Genomic DNA, 14335 nt, shown 5'->3' with positions numbered 1-14335 from the left:
GCTCTTTTCCGAAGTAATACTTGAAGCTTAACTACTGAAGTAACTGGGTAGCTACTTGAAATCAGAATGTATGTTTTGAATGGCATAGCTAAACCGGTATCTTTCTGTGGCAAGATTTGCATCATGTGAGAAGGGACAAATCTGCATCTGTTAATCACCACTGAGGTTGCATCCAGCTGTGCTCTACCTACCAGAAGGGGGAGAGAGTGGTACTGAGTAAGCAGGTTTCTCCTCCTGCAATATAATGTCAAGTCACTACTATGTAGGAGAGAACAAACAACACAAAACAAAACATGCAATTCTCTTGCTACATCTGTGCAAGACCTATAGACATCAGTCAAGGTGTGAATGTACTCTAAACAAACCAAATGGATAGATACCGTCCTTCCATGGCTAAAATCCCATTTGTTTAAATACCTGCCATTTGTTATTAAAGCTGTGCCAAAGAGAAGATTGCAGTTGGTAAAAGATAGAAGTAATGCTTTTAATTAAAACAGATTCTTAGAATGTTTCATTTGATAAAGAAGTTTCAAGATAACTTTGTTCCTTAGGGGCAGTCCTGTTGATTTTGTATTAATCCAATGGATTTCTGTCACTTGGGGGGAAAAAAAACCCCAACAAACTATAAAGTGTTTGATTGCCCTTTTATCTTTATTCCATTTTCCTTTGGCTTCATTTTAAAAAATAATTTCCTTATCTCCTGTGCAGCCTCTGCTCAGTCCTTGTCAGGGAAGTGTTTCTTCTTTGACACTATCAGCATTAGTACATTTGCTGAAGCTAAACTATCTGTGTTGTCTAGAAAGCAGTTACTTTGCTGGCTCTAGACTTAAAAGAAATGTAAAAAGAATGTTGGCAAACTGCTTATTAAACAATGCATGGCATTTAATGAAGCATTCCCAACTATAAAAGACATAGCACTATGGATGAGTTACAAAACCAACATTAAATTCGGATTGCTCTCAGGATTCTATTTTTGCCTTCATGCCATAACTGTCCCATTCTGACACCGCCATCTCCTCTCGGCCAAGCAGTAGCAGATGACAGGCTGATTTCTGTGCTGATTTCTCAGTAGAAGATCAATCAGTGATGGTGAAACTGGGTATAATCCAAGAGTAACTGTATTTCATTTACTGTCCTGGGCCAGAGGTGGTCAATCAGCAAGCAGAATAAAAATTTGTTTCTGTGTTTTTCAGAAAAATTGCATCACAAGTGTTTTAAATAAGGGACCAAACCAGAAAGTAAGTCTGTAGCTTTTCACATAGTTTCTTCCCTGATCCACTCTCTACACAGAATTTGGCATGAGAAAAAAACTAACTACCCACCTTATCTCAGGTTTCATGTCAGATATTTGCTTGCATACACACACACAAGTGCACGTGTGCACACACACACACACACACACACACACGGAGGAATTCAGAAGCCTGTATTTTACTGCCCTCCTTGATAGTATCTTCCAGAACATATATTTCTTTACAAAAGGTGTGATGTTGCTCCATTTTCAGAGCTCACAGATCCTGCCCAAAAAGATTGCTAGAAGCCTGAAGGACTATAAGCATCATGATCTGCATCACAGTACATTTGTGTGATATGGGAATGGGGCAGCGAATTCAGTACTGAGATAAATTTTTAACATGGTTTAAAAAAAAAGGCTGACTTTATTCTCAATGAACCACACTGATGCTTCAAACTGAGAGGTGGGGAGATATAAAAAGTATTTTAGGTCTGGTATACTTTCCTCTGCAGGACATCTAGTGTCATTTGAGCCTTCCAGGACACTGTAATAATGATACAGTAGTTTTCCCATCCTCTGTTAAGTCATTTCCTTTGCTATTTGGATTCTAAATCAAATATTTCTACTCTCATCTGTTTGTTCTTGTGGAGGAAGGGAGTGAAAGAGGGGTGAGGAACCACTTCTACAGTGAGAGTTTTCCCTATGGATCCAGGACAAAAAAGGCCAAAGTGAGTTCTTTGAACCCTCCAACATCTCATGGGTGTCGAAAATAAGATGGTGTTAATACAGATAAGAATGAGCTGGCTCTGTCAAAATGAAGGGGAATAAATGTAATGCAGGTTCAGAATACTATCTGGGAAAAAAGGCAATATAGTAATTGGATATTAAATTTCTTTTCATTCATGTCTGTCAAATGAAAGGAAGTTTACTCCCAGAAGACTTGAAAATAATTCTTAGAAGAGGACAATTTTGCTCTGTAGATAAGCAAAAAGGATGAGAAAAGATATTCAAATAAAAGAGCTTTTTATGTGCGAGTTTGTTGATATAAATGGTTGCAGGCCGTACACTGAATGGCCCAGACATGAACCATCTGCAATTTGGGAATTGTAGAGCTGTGCTTGCACCCAGTTCTAGTGTAAATATACACTAAAACGTACTCGTGTGCTATGCAGCATCTGAAATGCAGATAGATTTTGTGTGTCTGCTCAGAGAATGGACAGAAAGGGGTCATCCTTTCCATATGGACATGTGCTGCATTATCATTAGCTCATAATGTACATTAGCCAACTAAAAGGAAACATTTCCAGGAAAGTAATAGATCTGGTAGTTCCTCCAGTTCAGTAGCCAGCTTTTCCTTTTGTTCCCATGACGATTAGTTCTCATAACATATGAGAAAAATAATTCCCTTTGTCTAGAAACAGTAAATAATCATATCATTAGAAGCTCAACTCTTGGCAATTTGTAATCTAGATATTAACACTCTGAAATGAAAAATCAATGGCTACTTAAGACATCGTAACCAAACTGAATGGCCAGTTTGGTATTTAAACTACAATGGAGGGAGAAATGCAACTTTTTGTAAATGAAATATTTTTCTGTTAACATTGTCACAGAATGCTTCCTTTTTTGCTGACAACTTTGAAGTTTTTTCACTAACTCTGTGTAGAACTAAGATGCTTCTACTTCCAAAACAAGAGACTGAACTCTTGGAGCTAAAGGCAAATTGATAAAAAAAAAATTTGATAAAACCATCAAGGAATTTAGACTCCATCCAGCAGCTGACGTCCATGAGCCAGTTCATTATGCCTCCAATCAGAATTGTGCACAACTTCTTGATTTCCTTTCACAGGAGTCTGGCCCCAGAAATGGTGTCAACAACAGCGCAAGAGCAAGAAGATGAGTTTAGAGCTCTCCTGCTGAGATGGGGTTACGTGAACCTCATTTCAGATTGGGTAGTGGGGACAGCAAGATTTTCTGAGGAAGAAGGAAGAGTGGGCCAGCTGGCAGCTCCTGAGGACCACAGGGAGCAGGAAAAGAGCCAACTGGAGCAGATAGGCAAAAGGGTTGGGAGATGCTTGGGGAGAGAGCGTGGGAATGGGCAGAGAGAAGTCTTCAGAGGTAGGTGGGAATTGCATTAGGAAACTTTGGTAGATGTGAATAGGGAGCTTGCATCTGACATGATAAGATGTGGTGCTGATGAAGGGATTTGTGGAAGAGAGGGAAAGGAGGAAAAAATAAGTTATTTGGGACTTACTAAGAAAGATTAATAATGAGAGGAAAAGCTAGAGATGAAAAAATCACAAAACCAGTGGAAAGAGGTAGCCAAGAACTGAACCTAGCTTTTATTGAGGGAGGAGTTAGAACTGTAAATAGCAAAAAAGAATAATTGACCAGATTTAATGACAGGGTTCACATCAGAAATACATATGTAATTTTTTATATGTATGCATATATTTAGCTATGCATGTACCCATACATATAGAAGTGATAATATCACAAGTTCTGTTTCCTAATCACACTCCTCCAATTTAATGAGATGCTAAACTTGATCTATGCTGTAATGAAACCTTGGAGCAGTCTAGCTAAGGAAACATGGAGTTTTTAAGTGTTCAACTGAAATCAATAACTTAAAAAACAGTATATTGCTATAAAGTGAATTAAGAGAGAAACTGTAGGTCGTGTGTTTCACAACAGATCAGCTGGTCATACACTCTCTTCTGACTTTAGCATGTGTGAAAATCATAGAGAGAGACCTGAATTTGATACACTGAAGGTTTTTCTGCTCTGTCCTGGTTTGGCTTCTAAGCTGGTTTAAAGAGATCCATGGGCAAAGCCAAATTAAAAAAATGATACTACAGACACGTCAAGTGGTAGTCCTTCGTATCACAGAAAAACCTTATACAAAACTAGGTGACCTTTCATTTGGTAATTAAGGGCAGATCCTCATTTCTCTGGGTAACTTGTGCCTGAAGTTTTTCTCTAGAAGGAGTCACATTTGCCATTCTGAAGTGTCTAAAATTAGGGAGATTGAGGCTTCCAATAGAGGCTTACTTTTCCCCATTGACTGCCTAGGGGAATTTAGGAACCTCCTTTCTGGTGACTGCCACAAATTAAGAATATAATAGTGTGGACCAGATGACCACATTAGATTCACTGGATCCTCAGCTGAAAGGGCTGCTATGAAAGAGTTGCTCAGCCATGCTATTAATATCTTATTTACTAAGAGAACTTGAAGTAGCACTTTTCTCTTAGGTCTGGTATTTGTGAAATACTTGTTAAATCACCTCAGATATCATTAAATGGATGCCAAAGAAATTTAGGATGAATTCCAGTTCAATGAAAGTAGCTTTCCAAAAATCTGTACATTTTGGACACTCACAAGTATATCAGTTAAGGAATCTCATGAGAGATTTTCAGTGCCATAAGATGTTTTCTTTCAGATTCAGTCTGAAAATATTTTCTCAGGAGCCCAGTATGTTTGAAATATCATTTTTTGGTGGGTAAGAGCAGAATCACGTATCTCAGCTGATGAATTATAAATGTTTGTAAAATGTATAGTGTTGATTATTTGATAAGAAATCTGCTGTGTGCATTCTCTAGTCTATATTGAAAAGCTCCTTTTTTTTCTTTTTGATTTTGCACTGTTTTTGCAAAGTATGCTAGTGACCAGAGCAGTTTGATTGCCTCTATTTCTCCATTAATCACAACTAGAAGTTCTCATTCCCGTCTCATGTTTTATGTAACATAAAGCCAAAACAGAGTGGAAATAGAGGGAGTAAATTGCAAGGTCACACACGTATTCTGCAGAATTACTAGGAAATGAAGCCAGACAACCTTGTGCTTTCATTGCAAGGCCTTTCTCCTCCTCCAGCCCTTTTTAGCAAAAATGCCTAACACCTTGGTGCTTTGGGCAGGCTTCCATACTCGGTACATCTCTGGAGGTCAGAGAAGGGTGGGAAAATCTCGCTTTGTCAGTGTGTGGGAGGGCTTTGACAGCTGCAGGGCGGAGTTGGGGCCCATCTCACCAATTTGGCAGCCCGCACTCTGCTCTGGCCCCTGGAGATGGTGACCTGGAATGCAAAGCCTCCTCTTTTGTGTGGTCTCATGCCTATACATGCTGCACATGCCTAATGCTAGTCCTGTTAGATAAAGTAAAGAAATTATTCAGTTATGTAGAAATCTTAATCAAAACCCATGAGCTCAGCACAATCCATAAATATCTCAGTGTTATTTCTGGGAGTAAAGTTAAAAAAAAGAAGAAGAAACAAAGAAATGAAGGAAAAAATTACTCTACTACAGCCAATTAGTGTGAAAAGAGTAAATATATCCTTGCTGGAACTTAGCAAAAGAAAAGTTTTGGCCTGGTCTCTATTGTGGCATTATCTCAGACTAAGAAATAGGGTGATGAATTTGTAGGTATACTCACTGGAGAAACTACTTGATTGCAATCTGGCCTGCTGCTTAAGGAAAATAAAATTGAGTTCTCATCAGGCAACAAGCCTGTATAAGTTAATAGGCTTTAATAATAGCACCTCATTACGTTCTTATAAAACTGCCTGGGAAATGAATGCTGGAAATACAAAGAAAAGCTCTGTGGGATCATAGTTATAAAGCAAAGATAACATAGTCAATATTACAGCATTTCAAAATAATGCATCCACTATACTGGATACCACACAGAATTCAGAGACTGGGATTAAGGCCAGATAAGCTTTTTTGAATGGATGTCCAAAGCAGATGGGAGACCTGACTCATGCTTTGGAGTAGAAAAATGATTTCTGGGACAAGGTGTTTGGGAAGCTTGATAGCAGTCAGAAAATTAGGGGGTACTAGGACACTGGATGTTGATGTCTAATAACAATACTGTGGTCACTATTAAACAGGTCACATTTGCCAGCAAATAATAATTTTACTTTTGCATCCAAGACACACCACTTCTTTCCCATGGATTTTTAATACCTCTGTACAGTAACTGTTGACAAATGTTTACATTTTTGAAAAATGATGAGCACTGTGTTTGTGAATGTTGAGGCATTTCTGTTCCCAACAATTGGCTATTACTCAATTCAGTGGTAATGAAATTGTTAGACTCACTGGAGGTAACAGCAGCAGAGAACACTTCTGAAAGGATGCATGAGAAAATAGCACAGACTATGGAAGTTTGCTTTAGTATTAGGAAGGTAGTTCACACTGCCAATAGTAAGGGTCTAATTTAGGTGTTCAGTGTGGGAGCCAAGGCTCTGAAGGCTGACTATGGAGGCAAGAGCCTCCGGAGCATTATTCAGAATGTCATAGTTGGGCTGTAGTGAGGATACTAATTTATCTTAGCCTTAGCCCTCTTAGCCTTCTTCTTTCCACCTACTATGCACAGAGCCTGGGCAGATACTTAGATTAAGGGAGTAAAATTAGGCAAGGCAAATGCCATACTTTCTGCTCTGATGTGTTCAGTTCTCCCAAATGCTGAGGTCTCTGGAAGTGATGCATGCTCAGTACTTCATAGGAGGTATTTAGTACATCAGGGGAGATCTCCTCTGATCTTGTGTTCTTAGTGGTAATGGCATATTTTAATTAGTAAATCACATTTATCAGCTTGTCACTGTCAGTTGCAGATTAGAGACGAGGCTTTCATGGTATGTTCACTAACTCCTCTGGGACAAAGACGTATCTTATCTTCATCTCTTTTGAGGGATGTTCTTATGTGAGTTTCTGGTGACAACTCTCAGCATGTGTGGCTAATTCATACCTGATGGAGGCTGGCTATTTTGACTCTGAGGAAAGGTGTCATAAGAGGTGTCATAAGCTCAAACTCGAATGTGACATATTCCTTGAATGTGGTGAGATGGTTCTCCCCTCCCCCTGAGGAGAACTGAGGGCAAAAACAGGGCCTTGACACAGAAAATATTCAGAAGGCACTGTTCACATCTCGAAGTTCAGTAAAGACCAAGTGTGAGTGCTCATTAAATATTAAATAGTACCGTTCAGATCTGAATCCAGACTTCTCATCTTGCGCCATTTCAGCTAAGCTGGCTATGAACTGGAACACTAGTCAGAAGCCCCTTTGAACTTTGGAGGAGTTATGGTTCTGGATCTAAAACGTGAATTCAGTAGTGTGTAATAAGGGCTTTCAGTCAAAAGGGAAGCATGAAAGGAAATCCTTTAAGATTATTTTTGTAATATATTGGAGTAAATAGCAGAGAAAAAGAGGTCAAGTCATTTGTGATTTGTATTCTAATAGCCAAAAATTATCTAAAAATACAAATTAAAAATTTGAAACAGGCTCATATGGGTACATTTCAACTACTATTTCACAAAAGTTTTAACTGCGGAAAAAAACTTTATAACACCACCTGCTGTTCTGCTGGTTTTGACCTGACCCCTTTCTCCTTTTCTTGTTATTATAAACAGTGAGCTCTTTAAGTGAGAGCTGTTTAAAGGATAGGGGGCTGTAAGTGTTCCTTCCTAGATCCCAGATGCAGTGGGAGACTGATGGGCTTTTTGATCTTTATTTTATGAGTGTCTGATAAATTGCCTCTGGCACCTGGCAACCGAAATTTCACTATCTGAAAACTAACCCTTATGTCAAACAATGTGGCCAGTCTCATACTCTGAGTTAAAGAGCTGCATGCATTTAAGAACAGGATGTTTTCCAACATTCAGTACAGTATGTGGTGAAGCCCTGCTTCACATATTATTATTAGACAGATCCTCAGCTGATGTAAATTGGCATAGCCCCATATGATTAAAGGAGCTGAACTGTTTTACATCAGCTGGCAAGCTGGTCCAAAGTGCAACACACATACTTTTTGATTTAAAATAGTATTTCGTATGTGATTCTTCAAAGGTTGGTATGGTTGAACTTTTTCAATATATTACTCAGTGGCCTCTGTTTTATGTTTCTGAAACTAGTCAAAAAAAAAGTATTATGATAACAGCATTATGGGTACTGTTTCCTGATGTGCTTGTTTGTTGGCTGTTTCAGATGGAAACAGGGCTATCTGCATGTTTGAAATCAAAGTCTCAAATGCTGCTCAGGCCAATTACTACCAAAGCATACTACTACTTGTGGCCAGGGGAAAGACACCCTGGTCTTCACCTTGATCCTAGTGCATTCTGGCACATGATAGGAAAACTAATGCCAACTTCTGTCATCACTGAAAAGATCAGCAAGAGATCTGCTTGAGATACTCGAATTTCTGTCTAGTAGGTTATCCCAACATTTCATGTTTTCCTCATCCTGTTTTGCAACAACATATTCAACTATTGACATTTGTCATGAAATGAAAAGTTCCGAAAGTGTTTCTCTGGAAGGATTGTGAATCTTCATTTCTATTTACTTGGTTGAATTGATAATGGTTGGTTTCCTTTCATTTTATTGCATTCTTACTAACTTTTTTTAGGTATCATGGGAATCACTGCACAAATGTCTGATCCTTCAGTTACTCTTCTGGAACAGGGTCTGCAGCCCAACTGCATCTTTCAAGATGGGCTGTGGTGAAAGCCCTGCTCTGATCGATAGAGCTGAGCCAGAAGAAGAGAGCTTTGTGTTAAGATACTGTGTGAAAGGAAGCATTTCTACCAGAAACATTTCTGACAGAACAATTCAGACCAGCTTTTTTTTAGCAGGTAGTTCAAAAAGACTCAATGGACATAAAGTCTGAAACATCCTCTTGCATCCAGGTGTGATTCTTCAAAAACAGTGAGTTGAAACTCACTAGATGGATACATAGCAGAATGGACTACTAATTCAAAAGATGATAAAAGCCTGTATAGACATTTTTATTTTTGTTTAAAACTAGCTTATTTCAGGAGGTCATAGGTAAACACAGAAGGAAGAATTGGTCTAACATGAGTTGATATAATCCATCAGTAGAAAGAGAATAAAAATAAGAGCACATACAGTATCTTACATCTTTAAATAAACCAGAACAATTTGTTGGGCAAACTCTTAAGTTGGATACAGAGATTACGGGGTCAGGTATGGTCTGAGTATGGGCAGCCGAAGGCAGCTAAGAGGCCCCGCAGGACCTGAGAGCAGGCAGAAGGTTCCGAACTCTTCCCTGGATCAGGAGAGTTTGGAAAAGTCAGTGGGGCAGGTGAGAAAGTTACATCTGAAGTAAAAGAAGAAACGTAAAGTAATCGAAGAGTCTAATCCTGATCGGCATAGTAAACAATATATGTCAATATATAAATGCAGGGTTTCCTTATTACATTCTTGAAGAGATTTGAAATATGAGGTAATTTTATAGGAACATCAAGGTGAAAAGTCAGATTAAGTTTATATTTTGTCTCCCTATGAACGATCTGTGTCTGTGGCACATATCCAAATGGTACCAATGTGAGTGAATTTATGACCCAGCCATGTTCAATCTTCATTATTCTGTGTTGACTAATACACACACAAATTTACTTTTTTTCCACAGGGGGAAATGCTGTGACCTACCACAGGTGCCTCTGCATTGCTTGCTACAGGCCTCCACAGCCCCCCTGCTGACTGTCCAAGGAATTAGGAAACTTAATTTGGAAGGACAGCTGTGTGCAGCACCTAACATTTAAGTAAGTGCAGGTTAGATGCCTTCATGGGAGACATCCTGTAGGAGAATGAGATCCCACCCAGCGTGCTAATAAAATGGTTCCTTTTAGAGGAAAGCTCATGCTGGCAAATTGTCTTTGAAAACAATGCTGTTTGCTTAAACAAGAGCATTCTGTATTTTCTCTCAGAAAAGGCAGCGTGGCTGGTGAGGCACTGGGTTAGGACTGCAGACATCAGAGCTCTGGTGCTGGCTTTGCCTCCAGGCTTGTGCAGGGGTACGGGCAAGCTTCCCTCAAATTGCTGTGCCTCTCTTTCTCCCTCCAGCCTTGTCTATTGAAAAAGGATCATATAAAACCTAGCACAAATCTGGAACTTAGAGGAGGCCTTTAGTTGCTACTGAAGTACAAATAAAAATAATACATAATTCTTCCACTGAACATTTAAAACATACAGTCTGGGAACAGAAACAGCCACGTTTTACTTCACTGAAAAATCACATAGGACAAGAGGAAATGCAGATGGTCTTAATGAACTGTCTTATGAACTGTTGACTAGTTAATTAATCAAAGTTGTCTAGTGATTTATTGATTAACAGAGATTCTACGGTCATGAACACATCAAATTTCACAATGGAAAATTTAGCAATGGAAAAAGCCTGGTCTTTTAGTTCCTTCCTCAATTGAGACAGAAAATAGTATGAGAACTGAGGACATTTCATGGATTAAACCAACGCCAAGCAATCTAGTTATATGATAGTATTGCTTAGGCAATGTTATTGTTTTTTTCCATTCAGCTTTTTCCTTAGTGAAGTGGGTTTTTTAAATATTTTACCGGAGTTGGTAAAATCCAAATAACAAGTCCTATAATGTATTTACTAATATTATGTAGTCTTATAAAGGATAAATATTGGAAGAGTTGCCTTTCCTGTAGGTGGGAAATCACAAAATTAAAATATATTTAAAATTCTCTTGGAAGACTGAGAGAGCAACTTTAGCTAACAGTTGGTGCCTTAACACCATATCCATCACTATGATAAGAGGACATGATAAATTTTATATTTTTCATAAATATCTGCCTATCTCTAAAATTTCTTATGCAGAGCTTTTCTGTAACTAGTTAATTAATCAGTGCAAAAGGCAAGTCATATACATGTATTTGAATTGTTATTCAGAGGACTTTGAGTTCTGTGCTATGCTTGTATGTCCTGGAAGATTAAGTTTCTCTGTCATAAGAGAATTAGCAGGAGGCCTGTTTTACATGGTCATAAATCTCACCTTTGTACTTGATAGAGGTCAACTGTAAAGAGGTCTCTCTCTTCAATGTGTAGATACATTATGAGCCTATCTAAGGACAACAGTGCAAGCTACCATACTGGATGAAACATGATGTTGCATCGTGTAGGAACATCCCCTGGCAAGGTCAACAGAAGGTTCATCAGAGGAAGGTATGAAAACGCTTTCATAAGAATCCCCTCATATTAGAAATTGATAGAAAGTTCAATATCTGTTTTCTAACTCCTCAGCAAGGCTAGAATTAATTATTATTGCATTGTATTGTATTGTATTGCGTTATGTCATATTATGTTATGCTCTATACTATTATTTATACAAGTGAATCAGATTCCAGAAGAGAAAAGGTGAAATGGATGTGTTTTTTCATTAACTATGTCTGGCTGCTATATTTCCCATTGGGATAGCCTTTAGCTACAAAAGCTAGGGTAGCTTTCATGGTACTCTATTTGACACAAGTGCTAAACTAATCTTTGGCTTAGTAGGTGCTGGGGGAATTCCTTCATAACCCTTATTACACACCTGCACTGACAGCTCAATGTACTTAAAGGATGAGGTAATACCATCTCAATGACAAGCAATCCTCAGATATCTGTGCTGATAACTTGGTTCTGAGAATGCAGTTAATGTTTCCCCAATGTGAAGAAGGAAACTGATCATTTCTATTAATTGCAATAACTCCGGATCATCTGTCCAGATACATTTTTAAATATAATTTTGAATTACCTTTCCTAAAAAATACGTAAGAGCTATTTCTAGTAAAAAAGTGAAATAGAGACATAAAAAATAAGTGCCTTTAAATGTAAACATTAGATTTGTCTACTGCAAATACAAGTAGAATAGGCCTATTTTAAAAAATAAAATAATATAGCTTTGTGCATACATGTGGTCTATCTTGCAAAGATAAAACCTGCACATAAATCAGGAGAAAGGAATCACTTAAACTGCTAAAGAAAATGTACTTTAGTTAAGGACTCTGCTTTTCATGTTCCCTTCTGAACAATGAGCATACTGTAGTGTTCTTGATGTAAATGTATGGACAACAATAAGATTTTTAAAAGTGATTTTGGGGGGGGGTGATGTTTAACAATTAGCTTTGTTTATTTGAAAGTGCCCTCCATCTTTCTTTGCATACAAAATTTTTGCTAATGCCCCAAAAAGCTCCATAGGAAGTGCAGGTGTAGAATGATCATCTGAGGATTAAACATTTACAGTCAGAAGATTTTGATAGGAAAAATATTTCCCTACCAAAATCATAGGGGAGAGTTCTTATTAAGCATCAAGTCCAAAACATATAAAGAAATACTCCTGTCTCTGTATGCAGCTGCTTTTGCTATGTAAATTACCAGCAGGGTGATAGGCGCTTTCCTCTGGGGAATGTCCAAAGATCACAAAACTCTCATTGATCTAATAAAAACCAAAGGGAGAATATGTCTGGATACTGGAACAATACATATTCTTCAAAATCATCTCCTCCTCTATCCTCTGTTTCCCAGAAGTCATTTTCTTTCGTGGTCAGTTTTGTCTTTGTGTGCATTTTATTTGACTTAGCTAGCTCCAGTGGGAACTCCATGTTGCCTACCAATCGTTCCTTCCAACTGCAAGTAATTAACTACAGGGAAAAACTAAAGCCAGTAATCCTCTCAAGTTCCCGTCTGCCTACAGCAGGCACTCTACATAGGCACCTCAGTTAAATGTCTGAAAAGAGGTGGGATAAATCAGGGTCTTCCAGTCTTATTATTAATAACAGTTTGGCTCTCATTCTGTATAAACTTGACACAGCATTTATTACACCTATGGCTCGCAAGGGGTCTACTCCAGTAGTAAATACTACACCCAGAATTTGCGGGATTTGGCTCTAATGTTTTGTACATTCTATAATGCGTGCTACAAAAGAGAAGTTTTTTTGGCTCAGAAAAGTCTTCACAGAAATTGGGAACAAAGGTAGCAGCCTCCCTTTCACACTGGCATGCTGAACCCCATTTTGAAACAAAGGATGTCAGCGTCTGAGGTGAGTGAAAGGGAATGGTCTTGGCTTCAGCTGAGATCCTGACAGTTAGCCTTGCAGCGTGAAACCCCCGTTCCCCGTCCCAGCCTACAGTGAGGAATGACGGAGAGATTCAGCTGTAGCAACCTGTCTCTGCAGATACTTACCGGGGCATCTAACTGATACTGCAGCAGAGCAGCACGCGAGAGCTGTAGGTCAGCTGAGACTTCCCAGTGACATAGACATCCTTTGGGAGTGGTCGGTTCCTTGAAGACCTTTCTTCCTGTCCCTTCCCCATTTTCTTGACTTTCTTTTCTTTCTATTTTTCCTCTCAAAGCTGAAGAAAATGCAGTGGGACTGTGGAGTTCCCCGAGTGCCCCCCTTCCCCTCAGAGGTTTTGCACAGTAAGGGAACATGTCACCCTCCGTTTGTGTTGGTCCTCAACTGACATTTGCTGGAGCAGTGGCTTTCTAAAACTGGGTCTGGCAAGAGCCCGATGGAGTCAAACCTTTGATCACTTACACGACACCACAGGTGATGTGGCATCACAGAGTCAGGGACTGCACTTTTTAGTCAGGGGTTACCTTTAATCTCTAATTTGGCAAAACAAAACAAAATAAACCAGAAATCCCCCCGAAGCGTTTCATTTTTGCCTTTAATGCCAGAGAGCTTAAGCGTGGCAGTTTGGTGATGTGCTATGCAAATGAAAGCCATGAAGAAACAAAGCTAGTTAAACACAAGTTTTTCTTTAGCAGGTAATTATTCTTAGCTGTTTCCACTTGCCTCCTTGCAGCCATGAAACCTTGGTACGTAACGATGAAAGACTAATTTCAGAACTCACACATGCAGTATTTTGTTAGCAGTGGAAGCACAAGCAGAACATCTGGGTGCCAAGTTCAAGCAAAGTGCAAGGGTTTTTTTTTTTTCTGAATTCTATGTTGGTGTGTCCCATCATGTAACTATGATATATGATAAAAGGAAAAATCACAGCCAAACTCAACCTTGTTCAAAGCTAGGTGCTAGTGAAAGGATGGGATGGAAAATAAGTACTAATGGATTAATGTTCCATGATAAATGTTTTATTATAAAAGCTAGTGAGTGATTAGATAATTCTTGCTTCCAAAAGTAGGATTTAAATATTTCTGCCTGGCTTGCAACCAAAATAAATACATCACTTGACTATCTGGTTTAGAGGAACATCTATATGAATTAAAAAAAAAAAAAAAGACTTGCTCTCTTTTGTACAGTAGATGTAATAAATAGCTAGCTGTAGTAATACGTTGCTTACTGTTTGG

The 14335-nt window shown here is 38.7% G+C and overlaps 1 long non-coding RNA gene across 1 annotated transcript in view; it reads left to right on the top strand.

Moving 5' to 3' along the window:
* The window catches only part of LOC112985065 (uncharacterized), a 57550-nt gene extending 46348 nt beyond the window's left edge, over nucleotides 1–11202 (top strand). The window contains exons 3-4 of the long non-coding RNA XR_003259655.2: nucleotides 9655–9787; nucleotides 11092–11202. This is a non-coding gene — a long non-coding RNA (uncharacterized LOC112985065). The remainder of the gene's footprint in view (nucleotides 1–9654; nucleotides 9788–11091) is intronic.
* The last annotated feature ends 3133 nt before the right edge of the window (nucleotides 11203–14335 follow it).

Source organism: Dromaius novaehollandiae, chromosome 3 (genome assembly GCF_036370855.1).
Source record: "Dromaius novaehollandiae isolate bDroNov1 chromosome 3, bDroNov1.hap1, whole genome shotgun sequence".
In the NCBI taxonomy this organism is placed as follows: Eukaryota; Metazoa; Chordata; class Aves; order Casuariiformes; family Dromaiidae; genus Dromaius; species Dromaius novaehollandiae.
This window is presented reverse-complemented; position numbering and strand designations above follow the sequence as displayed.